Source organism: Leopardus geoffroyi, chromosome C2 (genome assembly GCF_018350155.1).
Source record: "Leopardus geoffroyi isolate Oge1 chromosome C2, O.geoffroyi_Oge1_pat1.0, whole genome shotgun sequence".
Classification (NCBI taxonomy): Eukaryota; Metazoa; Chordata; class Mammalia; order Carnivora; family Felidae; genus Leopardus; species Leopardus geoffroyi.
The window spans coordinates 86,916,617-86,942,099 of record NC_059333.1 but is presented as its reverse complement, the minus strand read 5'-3'; positions in this window follow the sequence as shown (position 1 = coordinate 86,942,099).

The window sequence follows — 25,483 nt, the reverse complement described above, 5'->3', positions numbered from 1 at the left end:
AGAGGGAAATTCACCAAGATAGTAATTGTGATTTTTTTCTCAGGAGGTGTAGGTATGGATGAGTTTTATTTTCTTATTTACCCTTCTTTCCATTTTTTTTTAAACAATGAACATGTATTTCTTACATAATCAGAAAACAATGTTATAAACCTACTGATATAAAAAAAAGAAATGAATACATAAAGTATAGCAGTTGTCTTTAATTTTATCTTCCAAATACTGGATCATTTTCTTATTTTACAGTTTGAAAAAGTTTTCTAAAATAACTCTTAGAAAAGCTTTGCTAAAATCTTTATGCTAAAATTAGATATTTTAAAATATGACATTAGTACATATAATGAATCATTATCTTTTTTTCTGTTACTCTCACACTCACTATTGTCCTGAATATTATTTTCTTTTTCCAAGACAACCTACCTTGTTTATCTGACTCCAGAGTATAATTGCAAACTTAGATTCTAAGTTAGAAAGGTAGATTAAATGTCATCCATATCAAAATCAGAAATTTTCCAACAAAAAAGTGGAGGCTAAGAAATTTTCCCTTTTGTTGGTAATAAAACTAATAATAAGCAATGGTATCAGATATAAGACCATAGTTTCAGATTTTAGCTTGATACCCTTTCTGTTGCAAACCTCTCCTACTTCCCTGTGTTTTGTTCATCATAAATTTCTAGGTCATTGCCTACTTTGCCAAATTAGATTACTTTTTGAAATTTCTTTTAAAGCATAGGTGATCTCTGTGGCACCAGTGAATTATACAGGTTGATTCTCAGTTTCAAGACTCATTACCAAGCTGGTAACCACAGCATTTTACGTTAGAAAAGGAAATGTCAGCCTATACCATTCAAGTTATACCTACTTACACAAATGTGTTCCTTTTGGGGAAAACAAAACACAATAACAACAAAAATTCCCACATTGCAGCAAATTGCTTTGCTTTCATAAAATTGACACTGTGACTCATAACTCATGTTTCCTCTTGTGCTGGGCCTTCCAGGAAGCTCAGAACTAAATATGAGTTATCAAATCCCTTGTGAGGTACTTTTGGCATTGGTGTTTTTGTAATAACATGGCCTCCCAGCTTCATGTTTTTTTTCCCACCTTCATTTTCCCTTTTCCTTGACCATATCATTTTACTGATATTGTTTCATAAAAAAATTCAAGTATTTTTTTTGGAATAAGGCATTATATAAATAAACAAGTGAAACAATTGTCATATGCTCTTTTCAATGTACCTGCTGGTATAGATATATACATTTAATAAGTCTTATGACACTTTATGAGTAACAAGTGTATTTTCATGCCTACTCAATGTTCACTGTAGAACAGCTCTATATTACTTATGTGAGGTTATGAAATAAAATGAATAATTTTAAGACTTAAAGTTCTTTAGCTGTATAAATTAGCATTGCTGTTGAATCTCCATTCAATTCAATTTTATCCATGTGGCATATCTCTTTCTACAGTTTTTGAAAGATATTTATAATTCAAGGTAGAATATACATGAAGTTATACAAATAAAATAAAGAAGCCTAATAGATATACATACATACACCCTCAAAGATGATTTCAACTTCTCTAGAACAGGAATTATACAATTATATTTATGCAGGTATCTCACATAAAAATTAACAGGGTATCCAGAAAAACTTTTGGTTGGTAGTGGATGCTCAGATTATATCACCTACTGAGCTTTTTTTTTTTACCCACATGTTCTCCTAATAGAGATTCATTAACAATTGCCATGTTTATTTATGTCAGTAAATCATAATAGATAAGGTATGTTACATGTCATTTTATTCTAATTACAATTATCTGTATTGTGATATTAAGATATGAGAAAATTATAGCTTTAATTCCAGGTAATGTGTAATTTTATAGCTGTTAGTCTTAAGAAAAGTGATTTTTAAAAAAGATTTATTTATTTTGAGAGAGGAGTGAAAACAGGGGAGGGGCAGAGGCACAGAGAGAGAGAGAGAGAGGGAGAGAGAGAGGGAGAATCCCAAGCAGGCTCCACACTGTCAGAGCAGAGCCCAACCCGGGGCTTGATCACGCAAACCACGAGATCATGACCTGAGCCAAAATCAAGTCAGACGCTTACCTGACTGAGCCACCCAGGTGCCCTGAAAACTGATTGTTTTATACATGTAAATCCACCATTAGCATATTTGTATGGTACAACATAACAAAAAATGTGCCTATGTAATCTGTAGGATATATGACCTCATCCTGTTCTATTCCTTATTAATACTAAACACAGATAACTAAGGAAATAGAGGCTTACATATCCACCTATTATATATAAAATATTCTATGGTTTCACCATGCTAAAAGTATTTTCACATACATTATTTTGTTGAATCCTCAAAATAGTCCTATGAGCTATATAAGCAAAATAGTGTAGACCTAACTTCAAATGTATGCCAGAGAGATCATGTGACTGATGGCCACATAGTAAAGTGACAATGCTAGGACTGGAAAGCAACTCTCTTCACTCTCAGTCCAGGATGTTTCTTTGCAAACCACTGCAACTTCTAAGTTTCTAAAAATCAATACCACCTTCTCCTCAGACTAATACAGAGCTTCTTATGAAGCTGACCTTATCCTGCTCTATTCTTTATTAATACTAAACACATATAACTAAGGAAATAGAGACAGGTTTATATATCCACCTATTACTAGAATGTTCCCACACTGCATTTATATTGAGAGAAGACTAGCAACTTTTTAAAATGTTAAGGTTTGGACTTTCTTGGAGTCTTTTCAGACTTGTATATTTAAAACTTGCACAGATATTTTCAGTTTGCATACAGGGAAACTTCAGAAATTTTCCTTTACACATCTAAACACCATCTAATGCAGTAAGTATAGTTTTGTACATGAGTTCAAAGAACACAATTATTTTGAAATAAGGTATATTTAAAGCTAAATAAAAAATATAAAGTGTATTTTTCAGAAAGAAAAAAACTATAATGTCAATAGGTATTTGAGATTATTTAAATGCCTTTTCATTCTTTTGAATTTTCTAAGTCTAGCATCTCAAATTTTCCAAGTCTAGCATCTCAAATTTACATGTAATCAGAACTCTTGAATTTCTTCCCTGTCTACCACACAAATGAGATATATGCAGCCTCCCAGGCTTCTACAAATTATTAATTGCTTCTTTATTCTCCTTTTGCTCAGGCCAAAAATCTAAGTCTAATTTCTTGACTCCTCTCTTCAGAGGAGCATACATTAGAGAAAATATATTCTGAATTTGACCACTTCTGATAACCTCTCCTGCCATCCTTAAAATTTTGCCTAAAATCTTACTTGAATAGCCACCTACTTGGCTTCCCTATTTCCACTCTTGCCTACCCCAACTTCCCCCACCTCCCAGCCAATTCTCCACACAGCAGCCAGAATAGTTCTATTAATACATAATTCAGACCATATCATTCTGTTATTCTTCTCCAGTCGCTTCCTTAAGTTTTTCCCTAGGGCTGTATGAGATCTGTCCCTGGCCCACATCTCCCCCTTTCCACCACTACCCTCTTGTACCCACAGGTCACGGTGGCCTCCCTTTTCAACATTTATTAGCCTTTATTCCTGGCACCTACTTCGCCTGGCCTTTACAGAGTCTACTTCCTCAATTCATTCCTCTATGAGCTCAATTTAGACAGGTCCTCCTGACTCTACCCAAGATATTACTTCTTCACCTTTCTGTTCTTGTCTATTTCCTCACCCTGCTTTGTTTTTCTTCATTGCACTATCACTATCTCACTTCTACTGAATGTACATTAATTTATAATCTGCTGTCCCCTCTAGGATGTTAGCGCCACTGAAGACAGCGACAACATCAACCAGCGCTCCATCCCTAACGCTTACTGCAGTTCCCACTCAATAAATATTTTCTTTCAAGTTATAAAGTAGTACTTTATAATTAGAAATAAAATGCATACATACTTTTGCTAAGCATGAACCCAAACTCCAATTATAGACTGAGAACATTCTGCAAAGTGCAGCTTTGACAAAGGAAAAGAATGAGCTGTCAGGAGAATTGAGAGGTTAAATGAAGAAAGTGGAAGCTGAGCTGAGCCTGACCTGAAACAAGGCATTATAGAGGCTAAGCAGAAGAGAAATGATGGAAAAGGAAAATAAGACTGCAATTAAAAATAGAAAGGTCACTGAGGCCAATTTCTGTGTTACGAGTGACTGAGTCCAGAGAGAACCAAATTCTATAACTGGCTGTGGAGAGGGGTTTGACACAGGGCACAGGCTGCCAAGGTTATTACTCTGTAACAGAGCTCTGGGGACCCTTTAATGATGATGGCAGGTGCTCTGTTGAAAGGTTAGCTGCAGAGGACATCTGAGATGGAAAGTGAACAGCAAAGTGCATGACATGATATAGCTTAAATCTAGTAACTGCACAAGCAGAAGACCGAAATGTTCAATGCATAGAGACTGTAAACAGAACAGGCACATGAGATAGGGCCCCAACTGTTTTCAATGATCAGGTTTACTGGAATCTAAAATGAGATTAAATCTAAAATATCCACAAAAAGGGGTGCCTGGGTGGCTCAGTCGGTTAAGCATCCAACTTTGGCTCAGGTCATGATCTCGCGGTTCATGAACTGGAGACCTGCATCAGGCTCTGTGCTGACAGCTCAGAGCTGGAGCCTGCTTCAATTCTGTCTCCCTCTCTCTGCCCCTCCCCCCGCTCACATTCTCTCTCCCTCTCTCTCTCTCTCTTAAAAATGAATAAACATTTAAAAAATTTTAAATAAAGTATCTACAAAAAGAAAATATTCAAAGAGAAATTGTACTGGAAAGGAAGGAAGATAAGAGGAAAGATGGTTCACATGCATATGCCTATTGGGTTGACCATCCCTGGACAATGGTGTTGTGAGGAGAAAACAAGAAGAAATCTGAAAATGGAATCAGAAATATTGCACACACACACACACACACACACACACACACACACATGTGCATGCACACATACTCACATATATGGCATGATACAGATGAACATGACTATGTGGAACCAATTTAAGATCTCTTGATAACCATTTGGCAGAACCTTGAATTCAAAGCCAGAATTCCTGGGGTCTAAAACAGGTCAGATCACAAAGTAGTTGAGAGATGTTATGTGAGTCATTTCACTACTCTGAATTTAACTTTTCTCATGGGTAAAATAATTTAACTACATGATTCCTAAAGTCCATTGCATTTCCAACAATCCCTGCGATTATAACCATTGGCATTGATTTGAGTTAGGTGAAGTAAATCACAACTCTAACACAGCTCCTAAGGATTAACTCTTTCTCTTATCTTGGTTGTAGTTAATCAAATATCATTCACTCATCATCCACCTATCCTCCATTCAGCAAACATTTTTGAGTAACTTCTATATGCAAAGTACCACTCTAGGAGTTTCAAAAAGGTCCTTGCCCTTAAAGAACTTAATGTAATAATCCTTTACCAGGATTTACATTGTAGTTTTTAAAAGTTAACTTGTTTTCAGAACTTAGGTAAGACTCATTTGGCTAACTGATAGCTTGGTTCATTTGCCAACATGCAGATTTATATATATAGGTGTTTGCATCTGTGTTATCTCATGAATCATATTTGGATTTTATCTGCAAAGTTTGTTTGTGTGTATATATACATATAAACATGCTGATCTAGGGCTTGAACTCAGAAGATCATGACCTGAGCTGAAGTTGGACACATAACCTACTGAGCCACCCAGGCGTGCCCCAATAATCAGAGTATTTATAACTCAGTCTTACTGACTGATACACAGGACTCCAGCACCCAGTGGGTTCCACACTTGGGCATGGACAAAAGGATAGTATTGCTTGTGCAAGAAACTGCAAGAAGCCTCTGTGTCATCAATGAGTTGAGCCTGTTGGGTGGCTTGTGGAGAGCAGAGCATCCTCCCAGGGAGTTAACTTGTGCATTAGCTTCTCTTAAGAGTCTGTTCACTAGAGAATGAATTTATTCCTCATTCCTTGCTCATCTTGATGATGGCCTCTACTACTTGGGGCTTTTTTAACAGCCCTCTCTGAAAAGTTGTCTTCTCATTATTCTGATTTACCACATATCCCTAGGATTCACTTAATTTTACCACAACTTTGTTTCACTTTGAAGTTTTTATTATCAGAAAAATAACTGAATCCTAAATATCCAAACAAGACTATTTTGGTTTTGGAATTTATGCCTCCTTTTTTAAGGAATGAAGAAAGACACCCCAGAGCGCCTGTGTTCTTCAACACAAAACCATCTACTGAATAAAAAAATCTCATACTTATTTAAGAGCCAGACAGTCATTTCCTCCTGCCCTGTTCTACCTAGTAATCCAGACATGTGTGGTTGGGTTTTTTTTAAAGTTTATTTTTATTTATTTTGAGAGAGAGTGATAGAGAGTAAGCAGGGGAGGGGCAGAGAAAAAGGGGAGACAGAGTCCCAAGCAGGCTCCTTGCTGTCAGCACAGAGCCCGAGCCAGGACTCAAACTCACGAACCATGAGATCATGACCTGAGTCGCAGTCAAGAGTCAGACACTTAACCAACTGAGCCATCCAGGCTCCCCTAGAGATGTGCGGTTTTAAAGAGAAATCTAAAATTTCAAACAAAAAAAATCATTATTATTTGCTTACTTGAAAAACAAAAATAAATATACAAACACAAGATAATAGACAAATTACTATTCCAATATAAATTATATTTTTCTTATCATTTTGTGAGAGGTGCTTAAAATACCACTCTCCAATGGCAGACATGGAAATGTACTGCTCAGCTCTGCCTTCAAAGAAGGACTTGCTGTAAATGTAGGGAATGCGGTCAGCTATCAGCCCCCAACCACTGGGTCTGGGTTGTACTACCAGGCGGCTGTGGAAAAGAGCAGATTTGGAAGCTAAAGACGAGGAGATTCTGGAAAGTTGAGTGGAGGAGTGAGACAAGGAGTACCAGCTGTTACCCTTAGACCAACTTTACCTGTGGCAGCTATAGTTTATCCCACTAACCTCTATTTTCTAAGTTCCTCTTAGGAAAAGAGGTCCACCAGAACACTGGAGGATATACTACCAAAGCAAGTGAAGGAGTACACAAACGGACTGTGACAGACACAGAAATGTGCTGCTTATTCTTTCTCAAGGAATATGTTTCTGTCCGCTGTAAGGAAGCAGATGATAGCAGACAGCCCTATTCACTGGCTTCTTCAGTTTGCCTCAACTGCAGAGAGCCAGGGCCTCATTTTTTGAGTGGTTGGCATCCAGTGACTGAGCAAGATGAAGGCATGGGGCCCTGTCTATTTCAGCCCATTACAATTTCTTCTCATGGCATGATCTGAAATCTCCCCTTGCCCAGTCTTGCTTCCTCACCCTTTCCCTTTCTTGTGTAGACATTTTGCTTATTGAACTCCCATCTCAGGACCCGCTTTTTCAGGGAACACAACCTGTGGCACTCACCCCCCTCTCTCACTCACATGTAACAGTGTCTCTTACTTTGCTCCCTCACCTCTTATGCTAAAGGGACAAGGAATGTTCAGGGTAGCCAACAGCACAGAGATCTGATGGTCAGAGTCTGGCAGAGTGGGAAAGGGCAAAGGGCAGGAATAAAATTATTTCTGTACTTTCTTACTTTTCATCTAAGTCACTAGATACAGATACCATCATTAATGGCATGGGAAATTTTTGTCTGATGCATAGTATACCTTGCTGCTTAGGATAATAGCCAAATCTTTAAGAAACGGATCCATTTTCAAATGTTCTAAGGGTATTGATTGGTTAAAAAAAATTTTCAGTGACTCCTTTAGCAAATAAAATAGTGGCTTTTTAATCTATCTGTTTACAAATACAGAATTTCATGTCAGAATTATATAAATTATATTTTTAAAAAGACTAAAATAAAGCAACTATTCTAATTAATGCTGTCTCAAGGCTTGGGAGGAGAGGGGGGTGGTAAGAAAACTACTCTTACCATTAGCCAAAGATGTATGTTTCAAAATATTTGAACTTATACTTAATGTCTTCACATTGAAGATAACATTCCTTCCTCTTCTCCAACCTCTTAACCAGCTCCCACTTCCATACCTGTTCCTGGTGTTTACTCTTTAATGGAACTTAGCTCTGCCCCCGTGGCCTGATGCACAGAATTCTGGAGAGTGGCTGACAGTGCCAGCTTGGCCGCAGGACCAGGACTAGCAGGAAGGGAACCAGGCCAGTTGGTTCAGGCACTTCTGTAGTAGTATAGCTGAGAACCACACAGATGGAGCGCAGCTTCTTACCACCCTGGGCTTTTTCACTTTTCCACAAAAATTCCAAGTGAGGGCTGAATAGGTTGATCTTCTCTCCATGTTTGTTTCTTCATCTGTATATTGACGACCTTCATGGGCACAGTCTTGCTGTGAAGCTTAACTGAGTTGGCAGGTCCAGCACAATGCCTGGTATGCCAAAGCTGCTCAAAAAGTGGGTGTGTTTGTTCATTTATTCCTGACCTTCTAGCAGGAATGTATAAAGATATGATGGATGCTCATATCTGAGCCCATGTACCAGTCACACCTAGCAGGGTAAAAGGAAAGGGAATCAATCCTTGAGGAGATCTCCTTATGGACAGGCCATAAGTTATTTTGCCTTCACTGCTTTGGTTTAAAACTGCCCCCCTCACCCCATTCCTCTGGATTCCAAGCTCTCCATTATAGTAATTCCAAGGGGTTCCCAGTTCTAAGAGGATGGTAAAAAATGCCCAAGTGGCTCACCCTGTCTTAAAAAGAAAACCACAAAAACAAAAGTCTTTTATAGCCTCTGAGAGTTTAGATGGCACCTACTATATAATCAGATACATAAAGTGTTACCAGTTTGCAAAATCCAGTAATTATTTTTTATTTGCCATTTATTAAGTATTCACTATATGCCAGACACTGGTATTTTATTTACATTCTTTCAGTTCATCTGCCTTATAACCCTGTGCAATAGAGAATGGATACTAGGGAAGTAATGTAGCTAGCATGAGGTCACACAACCAGTCTGCAGTCAATTTTCCATAAAGCTAATGCAGCTTAGGCTGCTCTGTTGTTTGTTGCTATGATCCTCTCTTGCTATCTTCCTTTGTTATTTGGTTTTTGTAGTGATTTGCTTTGTTTCTTTTCTCTTAGTTTTTGGTATCTATTATAGGTTTTTCTTTGTGGTTAATTCAAGGCTTGCATAAAAGATTTTATACTAGTTATAACTTCCTATTTTAAGTTGATCTCAAGTTAACTTCAGTTGTACTGAAGACATTCACAGTGGTGGTGAGGGTTGCTAGTGGTGAGGGCCTCCTTGTCTCTCTCCCCCCATGGTGAGGTAGTCATGGCTGAGGGGAAGCCTCTTGGTGTCAGGGCCAGGAACACAAATGCATGCTCAGCAGCAGTGCCAGTGTCTGGGGCATGGGCACCCACACTGTGGCAGGACTTGCAGGGAGTAGGGTAAGAAAGGGAAGGGCATGGCACCTCTGGTCCTAGGGGATGAAGGAACAGCTCCTGCTTAGAGAGCATGCAGTGGCTTAAACTATAGGCAGCTCTGTCAGCTTCCTTGGTGGTGCAAGTTGCAGGTGCCCATGGCGGTGGCAAGAGCTTCTGGGATCAGTGATGAAGGCTGTCGAAGTTCTTCTGGTCTCCTTTTCCCCCAGGGGAGGTGTTTGTGACAAGGGGATCCCTTTTGGCCCCAAATTGTGCCAGCCTGTGGAATGGAGGATCCAGGTGAAATGCTTCCTATACTTTTCTATGCAGCCATTTTCAGTTTTTTTGTGCTCCACTGGGTTGCTACAGGTTCTTAAGTGTACTCCAGAACTCTCCGGTTCTCATCAGTAAGTAGTTGTAAAATTGTGGGGTTTTTGGTGGGGGCACAAGGGCTAGGTTCTCCTAGTCTGCCATCTTTCCAGTGTCACTCCCTCTATTATTTTTCTTAAAGTGAGTGTCTAAATTTGGATCAATTTCTATGGCCAGTAAGCGGCAAAGTCAGATTCAAATCCAAGGTCTGTGATTTCAAAGCTACTCTTTGCTGGTTTCTTTTCTTCTCATTTGTTTATAGCTTAGCTCTGTTCCTTCCCTATAATCTCTTCCATGAGCCTCTGCTCTCTCTTTCCATTGAAACCCCTCCCCCATTGCCAGAAAACATTACTGAGTCACTCTTTTTACCTTCTCACCAAAAATGAGATGGTGATTTTTTGCTAACAATTCCTTTTCCCTGATAATTCTCTCCTCTTGGAAGCAAGCCCTTCTGCTACTGTCAAAATTCGCAGAACAAGAATAGTAAGCTCCTTGCTTGCTCCCTACTACTGTCCCCACACAGTTAACCTCCAGAATAACCCCCTAACTTCTTCAAATAGCACTTGTCTCTAGTGTACTCCGCAGCTACATTCCTTAGTAATTTTAACCTCTTCCCCCATTGGCCTCTCGGTTCCATGACCTTCTCAATACGTATGGCCTTCATCTCTGCTCCATTTGAGCCACCCACAGGCATAACCACATCCTGAAACTTGGCATCCTTCAGAATAACTCCATATCCCAGATCTATGAAACGAACAGTTCCCTCCTCCCACCCTACACTCTTTTTTCATTCTTCAATTATCCTAAAGCTGCTAATTACCTTCCTAGACAAAGGCAATAAGCTGGTTCCTTTTGTTCTACAGATTTGCTGCCTCAAATCTATTAAATCTTAAATCTATTTGGCATTTTAAAAAATCATCTACATTTATCTACCTATGACATTAAAAAAAAAACAAAACTTTTTCTAGTTTTTTTTTTTTTTTGTCCCTCCTCAAAGACTACTGAGGGTGCCTGGGTGGCTCAATCGCTCAGACACACTCAAGAAGAGTGTCTGTCTCTTGATTTCTGCTCTGGTCATGATTTCATGGTTTGTGAGTTTGAGCCCCACATTGGGCTCTGTACTGACAGCACAGAGCCAGCTTGGGATTTTCTCTCTCCCTGTTTCTCTCTCAAAAATAAATAAACATTAAGATTTGCCTACTGGTATTAGCTTTCTAAATAAAACCTTAATACCTACTTTACAAGAAAGATTGAAAGCAACTGGCTATATGATCTCTCTCCTTCTCAACAGTTTTGCTTCATAAGCTCTTATTTGTCCCATCCATCTCAGGACAAGAGATTTTTTTTCAAGGGATCCCTTCAGGTGTGGCCCCCATCCCTTCTTGTGTTATCCCACTATCACACCTTGCTCCATATATTATTTTTGTATTTTCTATTGCTCTTCTCCCTGAATTAGTCTCCTATGTCTAGATTATGCTCTCTGTCATTCACTTGAAATAACTTTTAGTGGCATCCTCTAGGAATGAAGTGTAACCTGACTTCAAAGATGGCAATCTTTCCAATCCTAATTAAAGATCAAGGAGGGTTCAAAGATGTTAGGGAAGACTTCAATAAGGCTCCAGAGACCTACCCAATCTTTAACATAACCTACATTATGACAAATAATAAAAGTTTATCCAAAGTTGGGATGGATTTTAGGACATATAGCTGGGTAATCAGGAAAGAGTGCTAAAGATGCTGCAGAATTTCCTAGCTGAGTAAGATTACTGGTGACTTCCCTGGACCTCGGCCAAGGTACAGAAATCCCTTTGGGGAAGAAAGCAGGTGTAGGAACAGGAGGAGTACTATGCACAGGTGTCTCAGTCTTAGAAGAACAATTATGCCTCCGTATATCATTTTCAAAATATGAATAACTAGAAGGACATTTGAAGTTCATCGGATCCAGAGGTGAGTATTAACCTGTGGGCTATATTCTGCCCAGAGCTGATAAGCCTTCTTTGGCCCACACTGTGTTTCTCATAATAATTATACCAATACATTAAAATCTGAAAAATTCACATACATGTCATGTTTTTGTTTTTAGGAAATATTAGGAGATTTGACATCCCAAGACTGAAATTTCAGCATGGCAACCATTGGTTGTATCTGAGTAATGACTGCCTCATTAGATGGGATATGTGCCCTTCTATTCACCACCACCCCTACCATTCATTCAAGAGGCAGCAACATCTGAATTTCCAACTTCTGACTAAGTCCAGTGTCTTAATATTACAAACGATGAAGTTGGAACCCAAGGAGTTTTTGTAGTGACTCCAAAGTCACATTAAGCTAGTTAGAGGTAGCGTTGCACCTGCTTCCCAGTGCTGTGTTCACATTCTACATTGCTTCAGAAAGCTTTTGTAGCCTAACATTTTTGACGTACAGAGCAACAGACATAATCCTATTGTAGGTACAAAATTCAGGTAACACTTTTTGCCGTTATTAGCCTTCAAACCATCCTTTTGGAATAATGCAATTCACTCAGGAAGTCTTGTCATTGGGCAGATCAATAGCTCTGACCTACTTGATTATGTAACTTGCAATTGTGTTTCCATTATAAAACTCATTACCTAGTACAGCAAAAAAAAATCCTCACTTATCTTTTTTAGAATCTTTTTTCAAACTACATATGCTAAAGGTTAGGGTTCCTTACCAGCTTTATAGAAAATTTTTGGCTTTTGATCAGGCAAGGAAAAAGCATAAGGCCATAACTCTAACTCTGATTCTACAATACATTTTCATATTAAATACCTAAATTCATATTTAGACAGATTTATGTAGGCCATCCTGGTAATTCTTTATTTTTTTAGCATATTTATGCATTTTATTTGTTGCTGCTATGAGATGTAAAAAGAAGGGAGATTCCTCCATTCCAAATCATGGCACAGCGTTCAGCCTTACTTTCTCCTCCCTATTCCTCTCCTCCCTTCCTTTCCATTCCCTTCCATGCATTTCTCTTCCTCTCCTTTCTCTCCCTTTCCTTCTTTTCTTCTTTTTTTAAATCCTCTTCCCTCCTCTTTCCTCTTCAATCATTTATTGGTTGCACACTATGTACTAGTTATTATGCAAGAAAATCTAAGGTGAAAGGAGATTGATAAATATCAAGGTCAAATGAATGAATGCACAGATAGTGTAATAAATTCAATTAAAGCAAAAATAATTTGAGACATATATACCATACACTCTCAGTGTTCCATTACTGCTCTGTCAGATCCTCTTAACCATACATCAGTTTACTTTCAAATGTAGCACTGGTATCTTTGTCGGTGGGCAGTCCTCAGGCTTCCAGAACCCATTATGTCTATATATTCCAGAATCCTAAAGTGCCTGTACACTACAGTGGTAGCTTGTAACCAATGACTAATCAGTGTAGGCCCAGATCCCACCTTCTTGGCTAACTTTTGCATAGTTTTGCAGAGTGTCCTAATGGGATAGTAATTATCAGTTACCCACAAAAGTTGACTTAATAACATATCTCTTAAAGGCTGTGTTCCCTTCCATGATTGTTTCCTTCCTTATCTATACATGTTCTTTGCACCTCTCAAAAGACTGCTTGACTGAAATCCTTGTGTCAGAGTCTGCTTCAGGGAGAACCCAGACTAAGATAGAATAACAAATGATATCCAGAACCTCTTGCCTAATGAGGAACAGACAAATGATTACAAGACTAAAGTCATATGGGAACTCAGGGGAAAACAATTCTGCCTGGCAGAGTCAGAGAAGGTGTCAATTTAGGAGGTAACAAACTAGGTTTTAAAAAATAAGTAGAGTTTGACAAGCAGATGTGATGAGATACAATAATACTAGCAGCTAACATATTTTACATCTGTTTTCCCCTTTGATTCTCAGGAAATTTTTTTGTAAAAATTTTTCATTTTTACAAATGAGGAACTGGCAGGTTATTCTGCCTGTAAATGGCAGGGCTAAGATTTAAACACAGTACCATATGCTCCAAAATCATAGCTCTTCATGACAATATACTACAAAGGAGAGAGAAAACAGGCTTTCAAGGCAGACACATGTGAGTTTTAAACCTTTTTATTAGCTGTGTATCTTGAGTTAAAATTAACCTCTAAATCTGTTTTCTCCACTTAAATGTGAGATTACTCTGAATAACTGTGAAGAAGGTTTTTATAAAGTTTAATGGAAATGTAACATGTAAAGTACCACTACAATACTTGTCATAAGTAGGTATTCAGTAAATACAGCAGTAGTTGTTACCATGACTATATGACCATTATGGGTAGATAAAACTGCTCATGTAAAAATGCTGCATGTGTCTGAATACCAGCCCCTTTTACCCTACAATAGGTAGTTTTATGTGCCTATAATATTCATGGTAGAAAGTGGTGAGAAATGAGGTTACAATGGAACTTTAGGACTTCATATTTAAAAGACATGTACCTCACGCTGAAGAGGTTCACTTATCCTACAGCTATCACAGGTTGAAGGCATGAAGATGACACATTTAGGCTGGCATTTTGTGGTTAAGTTATGATGGAGTTGTCATGTTCAGATGTGTGGGGCCTGCATTTTGTGGTTAAGGTACGATGGAATTGTCATGTTCAGATGTGTGGGGCCTGCATTTTGTGGTTAAGGTATGATGGAGTTGTCATGTTCAGATATGTGGGGGTTTTCTTGGTTGGAGAATGGGTAACAAGAAGTTGCTAAAAATGTTAGATTGGAGAACCGTGGGTCTGGGGGCAGGAAGACCTTGTAGGAAGCTTTTGGAGTCTGCTATAGGATTTTTCCCATTTTCATTGCCTTTCAGTATCTTCAAAGCACAACAAAATAATCAAGTGTGAGTGAATTAAAAGATATTATGCACGTGTGAGAGAGAGAGAGACAGATAGAGAAAGTAGCTTAAAACAGCAACCTCCCTTTCTCAGTCTGTGCTTCTCAAGTTTAATGCCTTCAGACTTGCTGTGGACCCTGAAAATCTACACACTTGTGTTCCATAACAGAGAAAAGATCTTCCAAATAATACCCTTCATTTTACTCTCAGACCTCTTTCCTTGAATCTTTGTATGGACTATGGATCTTTGGTCTAGCCCACTTGATTTCTAACATCTAGTCAGTCAGTCTCTAGTCATGGCTTGGTCTGGAGAGTGTTCTGTTGAGGTTTATTTAGTTTGTTCATCGGTAAATGGTCAATAACCTTCCTTCTTTCCCCATAGGGTTAAATGTGACCTAGCTATCTATATTACACATCACTATACAAACATTTTGCTTAGTGAGACAAAACTGCTTTTCCACCTCAATCCAGGGAGTCTCCTTCCACTTAATAATTAATTATGCAAAAAGCTAAATCACTACTCAAATCACTTTTTTACTTAAAAGTTGCAATCACTATTTTCCTATTTAATCTTGTGGTAGAAGCCTAAAAAGGATCACAAAAATCATATAATTCAACTCTACCTTAATTTCACATTATTTTTCTAACATGGGTTTTAGATAACAAGTCATTCAAAACCCTTTCTTTCTTTCAAAGCACTGCCTAAAATAATAGGGGAGACTTGGCAGGGGAAATATGGGAACTTTCTGTACTATCTGTACAACTTTTTTTGTAAATCTAAAACTATTCTAAACTAAAAAAAGTTTATTTTTTAAAAAGTGATGATACCAATTTGAAAAATAATGTGTGCAAAATTTAGATATGGATGCTAGCCCTGTGTGTGTGTGTGTGTGTGTGTGTGTGTGTGTGTGTGAGAGAGAGAGAGAGAGAGAGAGAGAGAGAGAGAGAGAAGGTAAAGAGAGGCAGGTTGGGCTTAGGTAGCCTAAAAAGGAATACTTCAAGGTGAAACTGGAAAGCAGTCCAGTTAGTATGACTGAAGTCTAGGCTGTCAGCATTTTCTCTGAGGAAATCAATATCTAACTATGATAGCCAACCTCCAAGATAGCCTCCAATGATCCACATCTTCTGGTATTCACACTCGTGTAAATCCCTCCCACATGAAATTGAGGTTGTCTCTGTGTGACCAATAAGCATATGGTGGAAATGGTAGTATGTGACTTCCCAAGCTGGTTTATAAATGGCATTACAATTTTCACGTTGGTTTCTTGGATCATTCACTTAGGGGGAAGCTAGTCACTATACCATGAGTATACTCAAGCAGCTCTGTAGAAGTCTTCAGAGACAGAAGCTGAAACCTCTAGATTTTCCATCTAGTTCTAACCTACTAGCTATGCAAGTGAGTCTCCTTGGATCCTCCACTTCCTTCTGTGACTGCAGCCTCAGCTGACATCTAAATGCTTCTGTATGAGAGACTTTAAGCAACAATGGCCCAACTGAGCCCTTCTGAACTTCTTGGTCCACAGAAACGATGAGAAATAATAAATCATCATTATTGTTTTAAGCTACTAAGTTCGGGGTCGATTTATATAACACAAAAACTAAAATGCTAATATTTAATTAATTAGTTAATTTAGAAAGAGAGCAAGATAGAAAACATGGGCAGGGAAGGAGCAAAGGGAGAGGGAGAGAGAGAATCTTAAGCAGGCTCCATGCCCAACATGGAGCCGGAAATGGGGCTTGATCCCACAACTATGAGATCATGACCCAAGCTGAAGTCAAGTCAGACACTTAACTGACTGAGCCACCCAGGCACCCAAAAACTATTATTTATTAAGTTCCCACTATGTGCCAAGAATTCTATTAGGTGCTTTTGTGAACATTGTTTCTGTACCCAATCTTTTGGCCTAGGTATACTTATGTCCATTTTACAGATTTAAAAAAAATTCAAAGGCAAGATAATTTAGGTTACTTACTTGTAAGCAATAAAGTTTTGAGGTCACCTGACTCCATTTCAGTGTTCCTTCCACCAACTAAGTTTTGACTGAGGAAACAGAATGAAGAGAAGCTGGGAGGGAAGAACTGCCTAGGACACAATGGTAAAGACTTCATAAATACTATCTTTTTTCTTGGGGGGTGGGGATGGGAGGAGGTAGAATTAAGAGAAAAGGAAGAAAGGATAAAGAAAAAAACACTATTTGGATGAGAACTGGTGAAGAGCTTTGAAGCAAAAATGGATTTGCCATGCGAAGCAGCTGGGAACTAGTGCCAACTAGTAACTTATTACCGAGAGTTCTTTAATGTCCAGCTCCATTTTGTGAAGGCTAGGAACACTCAAAAAACAATGCTCTGTTGGCACACATATGACTGGGTTACATTGGAGAGAAAGCATAGGTAACAATAAATCAGTTGACATCTAGACTATGATGGTAGTTATAAAAGTAGTTTGAATTGATAATCTCTGTTCCTAAGAAAGTTGTTCATCAAATTTGAGTTTAGTCCTTCTTTAGACTTTAACTAAGAAGACTACTGCCTTTCCTTACCAAGAATTCTTTCGTGTTATTTGTACACCTCCAAGGGTTCATAAATATTCACATATACAAATTGAGTACTGATAGAGTGATATAACTGCATGCATGAGTCAACACCTTGGAATTCATTTCCATAATCTACAATTTGTAAACCAGAGAACAGTTTGATTTCTTATCTGCGCAGTAAGGTTTTGGAAGCATGAATTAACTCCTTAAGAAGAGAATCTTGGTTTGGAACCAGTAGCAAATGTGTATACAGTTTAAAAAAAAAGAAAAGTGTAAGATTGAAAAACAAAAGCTTCTTATATGGACAATTGTATCATAATCTATAATTGTATTTCTGGATAAAACTCTTTTTTTGATGTTTATTTTTGAGAGAGAAAGAGACAATACATGCACCCTTGTGTGCATGCATGCACACAAGTGGGGGGGGTAGAGAGAGAGGGGGCACAGAGGATCCAAAGTGGGCTCTGTGCTGACAGCAGAGAGCCTGATGCAGGGCTTGAACTCATGAGCTGTAAGATCATGACCTGAGCCAAAGTCAGACACTTAATTGACTGAGCCACCCAGGTGCCCCTGATAAAACTTCTTTTTGACACATTATCCTCCTTTAATTAGTAAGTATCTAAAGACATCAATCCATGTTGTCATGAAAGGACATACCAACATATATTTTCATCATTTGGAGAACTGGCCATGTGTCTTTTTAAAAAGTTAATTTAAGTATAGTTGACATACAATGTTACTGTTACATTAGCTTCAAGTGTACAACATAGTGATTCAACATCTCTATACATTATGCTATGTTCATAAGTGTAGCTACCTTATGTCACCATACAATGTTATTATAATATCATTGACTATATTCCCTATGATGTGCCTTTTATTCCTGTGACTTATTCATTCTATAACTAGAAGCCTGTATCTCCCAATTCCCTTTGCTCATTTTGCCCATTCTTCCATCCCCCTTCCTTCTGGCAACCATCAGTTTGTTCTCTGTATTTACTGAGTTCTCTGCTTTTGTTTGTTTGTTTGTTTTTAATTCTTCTGGTTTTTTAAAATTATTTTTAAACAGATTTTTTTTAATGTTTATTTATTTTTGAGAGAGAGAGTGCACGGGGGAGCAGGGGAGGGGCAGAGAAGGGCGTGGGTATAGAGGGGTTGAAGCAGGCTCTATGCTCACAGCAGAGAGCCTGATATGGGGCTCAAACTCACAAACTGAGAGATCATGACCTGAGCTGAAGTTGGATGCTCAACTGACTGAGCCACCCAGGCTCCCTGTTTTGTTTTTTTAGATTCCACATGAGTGAAGTCATATGGTATTTTTCTTTCTCAGTCTGACTTATTTCAGTTAGTATAATACCGTCTAGGTCTACCCATGTTGTTGCAAATGGCAAGATATCATTCCATTTTATGGTTGCATAATATTCTTGTGTGTGTGTGCGCGCGTGTGTGTGTGTGTGTGTGTATACCACATCTTCTTTATTCATTCATCTATTGGTCATGTGCCCTCGTGTCCTTTTTTTTTTTTTTTTTAAAGATATTGTTTTACCAATTGCTTGAAAATGAAGATCCATGACCTGATCTCAGAAGCATTTGAGAGAGATTTATTTCAATACACCATTTGGGGATAAAGATTGGAAACCTTAGAATTACTTAACATAATGATTTTACTTCTTTATTTCCTTTATAATATATGCCCACAGTTCTGAACTATGTAACTATTTGACTTTAATTGTTAATAAAGTGGCCTAAAAAGTCATCAGTGTATAAATTTATATGACTTAGAAAAAGTTCAGTCAGGAAGCTCTTAGCTTTCTGGGCAGTTATATAATATGTATTAATGGACAGAATCTTTCCAATTGGGTATTGTTGTTAAGTTACATACAGAGTAAAAAAAAAAGTAAGATTATGAGTTTAAAAATACTGTTTAAAATTCTCAGCACTTTTTATGAAAAGCTTGTGACAGAACCAATAGGACCTTTAATTAAAAAGCAACAACTGTAATCAGGTGTATTTGTGTAAAGGGAACACTAGCAAATGTAAGAGACGAATCCCATATCTCAGAAGCTTAACATGAGAGAAACTCATTTCTCACTTAGGTAAAATCCTGCTTGACAAATGGCTTTCTACCAAATAGTTCAATGACTCAGATTCTCCTATCTTGTGGTTCTATAACTTCAACATGCTGCTTCCAAAGCCATTGTGTTCATTTGCATCAAATTGGAAGGGAAAAGGGGAATGAAAATTATGTATGAAAGGTTTTATGGACCAGTTCTAAAAGGATATACATTACTTTAATCTCATTTTATTAGCTAAAGTTTACTCACATGGCCACATCTAACTGCAAAGGAGGCTGGGAAATACAGTCTACCTGAGTATCCAGCAAGAAACAGAAAGATTTGGTGGCATTAGCTGGCAATATCTGCCACAACAGCCAATGTCAATGCTAAAGTCTAAATGAATATAAAATTTATATTTACCAGTATTTGGGGTGAAGAAATATGAAACCACCAGCTAATTTTTCTAAGTGTTCTGATTTGTCATTGTCTGGTTCTGGGGAATGAGAATGAGACTATTTCTCAGATTTTGTATTACTATTGACAGAATTATCTATATTTACTTATTTTTGTTTGGCTAAGCCATATAATCATGAGAAACTAATTTGTAAAGTGATTTTCATGTATCCTACTTTGTCATTATTGACCTAAGTAGCAACCAAGGAGTGGTTTATGAAGACAAAATTATCTCATTTGTGTTGACTGCTGAAACTCTCTCCTCAATCATAACAACACCAAAACAAGGAAACTCATTCTCCTGCCCCTCCCTTTTAAAAAATATTCTAATAGTTTTCTTTCTTTTTTGTCTCTAAATTACACTCTGAAAATCTGTGCTATAATTAAAAGAAGCAGCATTTTCTAGTAATGGGAATCATGGAAGTGTTCTCTGACCAATTTGTTTCTCACTTCAAGTTTACCATAAGAGCTGCTTTTGGCACAGGGACTCTCAAGGGAAATCAAGAGAACCGCAGAAACTTGTTTAGAACTTCCAGGTTAAGTGGAACGGGGAGGCTGTGACAAGTGGCTATGCCACCTGCAATATGATGAGTAGCCAGAGGCCCCAAACCAGAAGCATCTTCCTATATGTCTGCTAATTGCCCCTTCATGCACACACATAAAACTTGTATCAACTTGGCCCATCAGTGAGTGAGAACTTTAAATGTTCTATTTCATTAAGATGTTAACATTATTGTCATTAAAAAATTTCAGAACCATTACTGGAAAATAAACTAAAGAAGAAAAATATTCATTATATACTATGTCAAATAGTTTCTTTGTCTACTAAATGCCTTGAGTAACAGAAGTTTGTCTTCTCAGACTACCCTGGTCATAAAATGCTTCCTTCTGAGAATTGCCACAGGACATTTTGCCATAGTACTCAACTCATAATTTTCATTTAATACTCTACATTAATGATAATTAAAGAATTTCTTAAAAGGAAACACACACAATCTTATCATCTTAACAAATTAGCTATTTCCAATTTATTTTCTAATTCATTTCACATCCCTATTTATATGCATTTAAGGTCTTGTTAGTGTTGTTGATGTTCTTGTTGATATCTTCTAAACCCCCCCCTCTCTTTTATTATTACCATTTAGTGTCCTACAAGAGCCTAGGTTTTGAACAGAGTAAATATTTTTGTTGACAAGTACTTATTGAGCTCCTACTATGTGCTAGGCATTGTTTCAAGTCCTGGGAGACAGCAATTATAGACATAAATTCTGCCTCATGTAGCTTACACTCTAGGAGTGGGGTTGCAGAGATAGATAATAAGATGTAAAGATGTAAATTAGGCAGTGATAAGTGTGGAGAACTGAGACTTGAATGATAAAATTTTTTTTAACGTTTATTCATCTTTGAGAGACAGAGAGAGACAGAGCATGAGCGGGGAAGGGGCAGAGAGAGGGAGACACAGAATTGGAAGCAGGATCCAGGCTCCCAGCTGTCAGCACAGAGCCCGACGTGGGGCTTGAATTCACAAACTACGATATCATGACCTGAGCCGAAGTCGGACGCTCAATTGACTGAGCCACCCAGGCGCCCAGAGACTTGAATGATGAAAAAGATGCAGCTATGTGAAGCCCCAAGGAAGAGTGGCTGGTCCAAACAGAAAAAAAGCATTGCAAAAAGTGCACATTTGGTGTGCTCCAGGTGCAGAACAAAGGCCATAGTGAAAAATAACAGGAATGAAGAGACAAGAAGAGATAAAGTGAGAGAAGTCAGTGGGGGACTTTGGAGTCCTTGCAGATGATATTAAAGAATTTATTAAGAAGCCACAGGAAGGTATTAAGCAGAGGCACGGTAAGATCTAATTTATGCTTTGATCACTCCAGTTTCCATGTGGCAGACATAGGGAAAGGCAAGAGAAGTAGACAGACTGAGTAGACAGACAAGTCTGGTCTTAAGTCAGGAATGTATTAGGGGAGGTATTGAGAAATGCTTGGCTTCTGGGTATATTTTGAAAGCAGAGGCAACAGGTTACCATGAATTAAGCGTGTGCTATGAGGAATAAAGTGGAATCAGGGAAGATTCCTAGGCATCTAGCAGTGTGGTACTATTTATTATAATAGAGATAATTTGATGATATTTATTCATTCAAACATTTATTAGATGGTTACTTTGTGTAAGATACTATGCTAGGTTTTGTGGACAGGAAGAATCCCCTAAGGAATCTTAATCTAAGTAAGAATTGACAAGGGGTGGCATTAAAGCAGAGGGAAAAGGATGATGAGGAAATGACAAATTTAAGAAATATGTAGGAGGTGGGACTGGCAGAATATGGTGCCTGATGTTCAGAGTAGGTAAAAGATTCTGGAATGATTGGAAATTTCTGATTTAAGTGGGTAGATGCAATGTCATTAACAAAGATGGGCAATTTATATTAATAAATTGGTCTGTGGAGAAAGGCCTTATTACATTAAAAATGGAAGCCAATGATTACTGATAACTTCTTACATACCAGGCTCTATGCTTAGTGCTTAATACAAACAACCTCATTTAATTATCAAATCATGGTATTGTATCAATATTGATATACTATTATTGTCCCTGTTTTTATAGAGAAGTAATCTGGGAATTATGGAGGTTAAATAACTTGCTCAATGTTATTTACACATGTAGTTAAGTAGAAGAGCCAGGTCTTGAACCCATGACACCAATATTTGTAGATGTCAGGTTTGAGATGCCATGGATATTTGGTTAGAGCCATTTAGTAGATTTACAAATAAAGACCTAGAATTTGGGACATTACCTGGAGATACAGATTTGAGAGCATAAAAGTGATTGATTATACACCCTGGATTGGCATCCTTCTCTTCCTTGTCTTGCTTTCTTCTACCTCTAATGTGTTGCCTGGGATCAAGTTCCAAAGAATCTATTTGCACTTGAATCCTTGTCCCAGAGTCTGCTTCTGAGGGAACTCAAGTCCACACAGAACTGATTGAAAAACAAATAGAATGGGGCGCCTGGGTGGCGCAGTCGGTTAAGCGTCCGACTTCAGCCAGGTCACGATCTCGCGGTCCGTGAGTTCGAGCCCCGCGTCGGGCTCTGGGCTGATGGCTCGGAGCCTGGAGCCTGTTTCCGATTCTGTGTCTCCCTCTCTCTCTGCCCCTCCCCCGTTCATGCTCTGTCTCTCTCTGTCCCAAAAATAAATAAACGTTGAAAAAAAAAATTTAAAAAAAAAAAAAAAAAAGAAAGAAAAACAAATAGAAGGTGAGTAAGAAAGAGCACCAAACCCTTTCTTAGGAGATTGGCCATGAAAGGAAGGAAATTAATAGATAAGTAACCACAAGAGAACATAGGATTACTTTTTAAGAAGGGAAAACAACCAAATTTATATGCTGGGAGGAAAGTTAATAAATAGGGAAACATGGAAAAGATCCTGGTAAAAAAAAATCTATTATTTTCTGTGAGGTTGAGAAAAGTTTTCTGCTCAGAAGGAGGGGTGAGAGAGAGAAAGTGGAGTGGGGTTTGGGATGACTGATGAAGGGTCAGGATTTTGGTGATATCAGTTTGAGTGTTTGCATTATTTTTGCCATCAGAGCTTGGCAATCACAGAGTAGAAGTGAAGATGACTGGAATAATATGAGACTGGGTTAAAACTTCCAGAACTGACTTATTTGAGTAACTCAAGTGTCCAGGGTAGGAATGACTGTTTTCAGGTAAAGTGCAAACAGCCTAGGTCTTTCCAGCAACTCTAGTTCTTGCTGACCTAGTTGGTCACAGACCACTTGACTGAGACTTCAAACCCCCAATCATCCTTGCTTTGTCTTCTTAAATCCTCTTTGCCTGACCAATTTCTGACCTATGACTTCCGTAATGTTCAGACTTCATAAATAGCCTTATAGTCTTTTTTTTTTAATAAAAGGAGTTATGGAGTCACTGAGTTGAAGAGCTGCTAAAGCTAGAAACATTTTTGCATGCAAAGAAATGGTCCCAGAGAATTACTCACTTGCCAAGATTATAAAACAAGTTAGTGGGAAAGCCAAGAGACTGTTTTTTCTACTACATAGAGATGTCTATGGTAAAGGTAAGAACAAAGAAGCAAAAACAGAGAGGGGAATATGCAAAAAAAAAAAAAAAAAAAAAGTGTGTGGACTTTTTCCTTTAAAAAAATTGGAATTTGCATTTTTTTCTTAATTCCTGGTAAGTATTTTTATTTCCACAATTTATTACCTTGATTTCCATCAGGGATTAAGATACAGTGACCTAATAACTCTGGTTCTTCACCAAGATCATCATCACTTTGTCTTTCAAGGAATGACCTTCCTTCAACTAAAAAGGCTGGGTGATGAATTGGATAAGATCACCATGGTCAGTTTAAGAGTCTGGCATCCACTACTGAGGATCCCTCCATCTCCCCCAAGGAAACACCTCTGCACCGGATTCTGTCCCAGGAGGCAAAGAGGGCAAGAGATCAGGCAAGCTAATTAACTCAGATCTCTCCCTTTGGCCGTGGAAATCATTAATCATAGAACCACCACATGGCCACTGATCTTTTAATGATGATTTTAATTTGCATACTAAGCAAACAGTCTCAAAATGTTGCTTTGGATAGAATTTGTGAGCCATGCCTAGGCAGGTTATTTCAAAGTCAATTGCACTTTAATACTCTTTCCCAAAAAGTCACTCTTTCATTTTGACAACTTCATTTTGTAAATACTGTCATTGAGCTGTCATTTGGCTGGTGCTGGGTAAATTAATCCCAACCAAGCATTTATTAGTTTTAATAAAAGGGGAAAAAAGATTTCAATTTAAAATTGCTTTTAAAATTATAACAGCTATGAAATAGTCTAGGTTTTAGAATTAGAAAGGACTTTAGATATTATCTACTCCAAGTGATTTGCAAATGAAATTAAGATCTAGCTTGTTAAGTGACTTACCACAGGTCACAGAGAACTGATTGGCAGAGCTGAACTGGATCAAAATTCTAGTATTTTCCCCTCAAACTATTAATGAAATTAGTCACATTAAGATACCATAGTGCTTCAAAAACAATGTACTCTTTTTTTAGAGTCAATTAAATCCTACATTGTTGAGTGTATCTGCATTCCAAATTAGACAGCTTGGCTCACAAGCATTATTGCTGTCAAAAGCCATATCATCTCAAGCTAATTTTCTTAATTTGAAAAGCAAAATCCATTTACTTGTTTTTCATTAAGTAATAATACTTGTCTTGAGGTAATGTGGCCCAAAAATTGCAATCATGAAAAGAAACAGCTTAATTGCACTCAGAACAGTACTTAAACAATCATATCTCAAAGGCTTCAAAGTATAACATATAGGGAATAAAGTGGCCTACTTTAATAATAGAGGACAGGACATTTGAAGTGATTTACAATTTAACAAGTGATTTCCCATCTACTCTCATTATTATGATGTACTCAGTGATTGTTACTGTCTTCTGTAACTCAAGACACAGGGTTGTTATGTGACTTGCTGAAAGTCACACAGCTGGTTGGTGACCCTACCTAGATCACATCCTGGGCTCTAGTCTCCTAGCTCTAAGTTCAGTGTTTCCCTGGAAAAATACTAACAGCCATTCATTAAACCATATGTGATATAATGGTCACTCTGAGTTTTGGTTGGCTGCTGACTGACTAGCTGCTCGCACAGTGATGTAAAGGTCACCGCTAAATGATTCAACTGAGGTCCCGTCTCTAAGAGATCTGGGATGGAAAGCATTGCTCCCTACTTCATTAGAGTCCTCTTGACTTCAGTGTGGACCCTGCAAATTCTCTGACTCACATAACCTCCTGCTCTACCTACACA